A 5286-nucleotide genomic window follows, 5' to 3' on the forward strand; every position below is an offset into this window, starting at 1 on the left:
TGTGTGCAAAGGTCCATTAAAATCTTCTCTTATCCATAACGATCAGATAAATTAATGACCAAACAATTTGTCATCAGCGAGGAGAATTTCAATCCACTTGCCAGTTGATTTAGTGCAAGTAATGCAGTCATTTGTTTCATAAAACATACTTATATCCGGATTATATTCTGAGCTGTGTATCTTTAATGCTTCGTTGGGAAATATGATACATTGAATTCAATTATATTGGCTGTATTAGTGTAATTATAAGTATAACACATCTTCATAATGTTGAAGGACGCCTGCGACAGCAAGAAGGGAGGTACTGCAAATAATGAATCATACAAACACAGAATCATTAGTTACTCCTCAGTATAATAATTAGAGCATCATTATCGAGATAAATAAATTGTTTCCTGGGAATCAAGAGGTCAAACGATGCATTGTGGCGTTTTAGAAACAATTGCAGCCTCAGCTGTTGTGCACTTTTAATGCCGAGGCAATTCAAACGACAAGGATGCGTCTGGTAGTGAATTCGATGGGTGCAAACACACTGTGCGTACGAACACATTGTGCACACATTGTGCACACGGTGTGTGTACTTGTGATTAAAGTTTATTTATGCACACTGTTAGTTAAGAACAGAAACCCTTCACGTGTCTGGAATAAAAAAATGGAATGAAACAGGTACGAAGTGGATAAGAATGAACGTCCCCCCCCGAGGAGTCGCTCCGCAGGTGCTCGCGGCCTCCTTGCCCGGCTGAGAGGTCACCGAGGTCACCGAGCTCAGCTGGACCTGCGGACAAAGAGCTGCAGCCTGCCGATGACTCGGTGGGATTAGTCAGTCAGAGCCCGGAACTCGCCAGCTGCCCCCGTTAGTGCTGACGCTCGGCTGACGGGAACAAGGCCGTGACCCCCCCCCCCCCACCCCACCCCACCTCAACGGCACAAAGGGAGCCCGTCCAGCAGGTTCCCCCCCAGCTGCGGCTATTCGCCCCCGAAAGCCTCTTTTGTTTACTGCACCCGTGATGCTTTGAGAGGGGTAATGCGCCGGCGGCCCCCCATCGCTGGGAGCCGGCGTGCGACCTCTTGTGGGCAGAACACGGAAACCCCAAAAGGCCTTTGAGCATCAAACTCAACAGCTCAAGAATTCACACAAGTAACGACCATCTTTCAGAAGGTTAATGAACGGATACGTATGGATGGGAAGAGGAGACAACAGCGATATTGATGAAGCCGTGGAATCAATACGTCATTTAGTCCCAGTGACTAATGCTGTGTGGGAGGAGACTATTGATACGTTACAAGGACAGCTTTTTAATTTGAATGGTACTAGACACAGATGTGTAATATCAACATGCAGTTTTCTCTCATTTTAAGATATAGTTTGGGGTTTTGCACTTGCATTAAAGTTTAGTTCTTTATTGCTGCAGGATTTTGCTGCTATGAAGTCCCTCCAACACGTGTTATCATCTCTATCACGTAGATATTTTATGTTGCACTTTTTCTCCGGCTCACTTATTTATAACTTCATCTCAGCAGCTGAAAAGGAACCACGGTTAATGCCGGGAAAAGAATGACCGTTTCTGGCTTCGACCTTGTGTGGAAAGAGCGAGCGAGCGCCTCGCTCTAGTGCGGTGAGAGAGAGACCAGTGGCGACGAGTTACGTCCGTTCAACCCACAGCGTAAAAGACACTGAACACAGTGATGCGGGACCATCAGAAGACACGGGAAGTTAAGCAGAGACAACTACTGAGACCAGTCAGCTTCTTGTCACCCTCTTGTCCTCCGAAGAGACCCACTGCAGAGAGGTCGTGTTCCTGTGACACTGCACACTCTGACTGCCTCCTACACACACACACACACACACACACACACACACACACACACACATGCGGACCTGAGGGGGCGTTAATTTGGATCCGAGGTCTGAGCTGGAAAAACACGCCACCGAGCTGCTGCCAACACATTCTGATGTGATGACGAGTTGTTTCCTTCTGTTGATGTTGCAGCCACATCGTCCGTTGCTTATTCTTAAAGCTCAATGTGGATGGAAGGACTGTGTGTGGTGGGGTTGTGCGATGGTGCCGCACGAAGACAGAAGCGCAGTGAAAGACGGACATAAAAAAACTCTAAATATTGATTAAAAAAGAAATTGGTAAATGTGACTTCAAACAGGAGAGTGTGTATATTCACACAATAAAACTACAATACTACAGACTTTAGGTGTACCTGCATTTCATCCATGTGCCATTTGAATATTTCTTGTAATATATTTTGCATAAATGTACGTTGTTACTGTGTGTTAATATTAACACTCTTATCATCGTCCTGTTTTCAAAGTCAAATTAAAGCTTTTCCAAAGAACCAGATGTGAAGCAAACGAGCACATTGAGTTCATGATTTAAGGAACCAGACTCAATATTACAATAACTACGTTATATTTACAAGGCTTTTTGCGTGCGGGTCATTTTCTGCCGCGTGGTTGATGTTCTTTTCTTTCCCCGTCAGCCACACGATGGCAGCAGGGTTGTACCCACAGCGTCAAACTAGGGGAAGTTTAACCAACCAAACAGCCGCTTCACAGCTGCGTGTGGATACAAATGTTGGTGTTTCGTTTCCACGGATCCCGTAAAAAGGGGGGTTTATTCTGCCAGTGCAGCTGCGCGTAAAGGGAGATAAGACGAGTGCAGGGCGGCAGAAACAGGAGGCCGATGCAGTGAATGTGGATCTCAGCATCCCCCCCCCCCCCCCTCCGTGCACGCACACCTTTGTGCTGGAGATTTACCAGGGAGCCCGATGTGACGTCAAAGCTGCGGGAGAAGGGAAAAGAAGCGCTATCGCCATGGAAACCCGTCTCCCTCAGTTTCCCCCGTGATGTGAGAACACGAACGCGGTGTCATTGCACAGACCTCGGTCTGTCACGTGAGGGAGGCGTGGTGGAATGTTTCAGGACAGCAGCTGACTTTGTGTTTACCTCCAGTGACGGACGGCTCCATGAATTAGCCTTTTATTGCCTGTTTAAAGTTGAACTCCGGACCAGTGCCATTTATAGACTTGTGAACGACTTCAAGGTAGACTTCTCGTTTAAAGATCTGCAGACACACGCCCGTAGTTTAGCTGTGACGGTGCTGGAGACCCGGCCGATGATCAGTTTGTTTTTGCTTTGCTGCCGCTTGGTGTGTTTCTGTCGTCGGTGACTACGTGATTGTGAAGAGTTTAAGGTTGCTCATCCGTCCTCTGGCCCGGCAGGATGAATGGACTTAGTCCATGAAAGCACGTGTTCATCCATCGTCAGCAGCAGCACTGACCACCGTACGGTGAGACACTGTTTATAGACCTCCACTGTTGTTTTTATTGTCCTGTTGTTTCCTTTGAGGTGCCTCATCCTGACTCAAGGTCGCGTCCTCTGAATCCATCTCCAGAACAAACCGATAAGCTGCTCTGCACGTTTTTTTGGGGTGGCTTCCTCCGTGGGCTGCAGGTCGTCCTCCTCCGCCACGAGCAGTGCTGTCCTCGTTGTTGTTGTTGTTGTGTGGGGCTTTGAGGTTGTTTGCACAGCTGACGTCCTTCCTCCTGATTACATTTGCATCGAATGGAGACCTGCGAGGACGCTGGAGGTGATTTGATCTGTGCGACGTTAGACGCATGTTTTAAACCCCAGAGACGGCGTCCGGAACACGCTGTTTGCCTCCAGTGCATCTAAAGCGTGGCACCCTGCTGGGTCACCGCTGACCTCGTGATGCAGGTTCACACCTGACGGCCGTTTTGGAGCTGATTCATCAAGGTGATCGCTGCGCGTTTGCTGCAGAGCTGCAGAGGCGGCAGCGTCTACAGACGGCTTCAGTTGCACAGCAGCTTAATGACAAACCAAACACGGGTTTATGACTGAGGAGGACACACACACACACACACACACACACACACACACACAGGGGCCGGCAGACCTTGCCTGGCGCTGGCTTTCTGAGTGTTTTCAGTGGCGTACGAGGGGGGATCCTGGGAGGCGGCTATTTTTAGCCCTGGTTTCATCATTCCTCGCTCACCGCGCTGCGTGCAGCTGCAGCCTGGTGCCGCATTCTAATGAGTCTAAAGAGACGAGCAAACAGCGGCCAAGCGGCGCCCGTTCCCCTCATCCCACAGGAGGAGACAACGCCGCCAGCAGATAGCACGGGCTTCATGGTGACTGTTTTCACCTTTTTTATTCCTGAGATATCATCTCGGGAGTTTAAAAAGTGACTCGAGCTGCGAGGTTGCAGCACGCTTGTGACCAGCGACCAGCGTGGCGAACCCGACCACGGGACGAGGCCCGCCACTCTTTCCCCCGCGGGGTTGCCACAGCAGAGAGCGTCTCAGCATTGAACAACACCCCCCCCCCCCTGTATTCACATAATCAGTTAGTGAGAAAAATGTCAGCTTGATTAATAAATATCCAAATATTTACAATAATCAGGCTTCTCACGGTCATCTTGGATGATGGAAGTGGGCATATTTTGACTCCTGACTTCCCTGTTTGCAGAATCCTGGCTGTTGTCCAGATGGAAGACCCTGGGACGAGGGACAATCCCCAGGAAATGAGGTCTGCACCAGGAGACCCTCAGCTGCCCCGATGTGTGTATATTTTTAGAATTGGCCCTTTTCTTTGAAGGGAAATCGTCATGGAGACACAACATCATAACAAGACCCAGAATGGAACCAGAGGTTCCCAAAGCGCGGGCTATTGATAGCCCTCGCCGAGCGGGACGTATCTGGGATCAACCGCTGTACTTTCCTTCCTTCAACCCTTCACACGGGCCCCTGCAGTTCGCCGCGCGCTTTCGTCCGCAGCTTCAGGCGTCCGAGCTTCGTTCAAAACGTCCACCGGGTTTTTATTGCACAGCAGCCGCCGCGTCTGTTCTCGGAAATGTAAACTGCGTATCGCTCCAACGCGGTGCGGTTTGTTTAGAGAGCGTCATTAATTGAGAGCCCGGTCAGAGCGCGCTGTGTTTGTGTTTGAGCGGGAGAGGCAGATAAATGGCCCGCCGCCGGACCTGGAAACAAGCAGAATGTCTCCGACACACGCGGGACATTTTCCATCTGGGGAGAGCGCGTCAAGGTGTTCGATGGCGGCATCGCTCCCGTCTTGTGGTGCAGGATGACGTCGGCGTTCTTTGCGGTTAGTTTTTGTTTTGGTACATTCGGCTGAAGGGCTGCAGATATCAAGACTGAGCTTCCTGTCCTTTACAGAAACTCCACGAGCAATGAGCTCACGCTGCCATACATCATAAACAAGCATTGAACACGAGATAAAACACTGACAGCAACGCT

The 5286-nt window shown here is 49.7% G+C and overlaps 1 long non-coding RNA gene across 1 annotated transcript; it reads left to right on the plus strand.

Moving 5' to 3' along the window:
• Positions 1 to 2906: 2906 nt before the first annotated feature.
• Positions 2907 to 5286, plus strand: LOC120834502 (uncharacterized). The gene is made up of 3 exons (XR_013453018.1): positions 2907 to 3053; positions 3232 to 3299; positions 4499 to 5286. It is a non-coding gene; the product is annotated as an uncharacterized LOC120834502 (long non-coding RNA).

The sequence above is a fragment of the Gasterosteus aculeatus genome, chromosome 16, assembly GCF_964276395.1.
Source record: "Gasterosteus aculeatus chromosome 16, fGasAcu3.hap1.1, whole genome shotgun sequence".
Classification (NCBI taxonomy): domain Eukaryota; kingdom Metazoa; phylum Chordata; class Actinopteri; order Perciformes; family Gasterosteidae; genus Gasterosteus; species Gasterosteus aculeatus.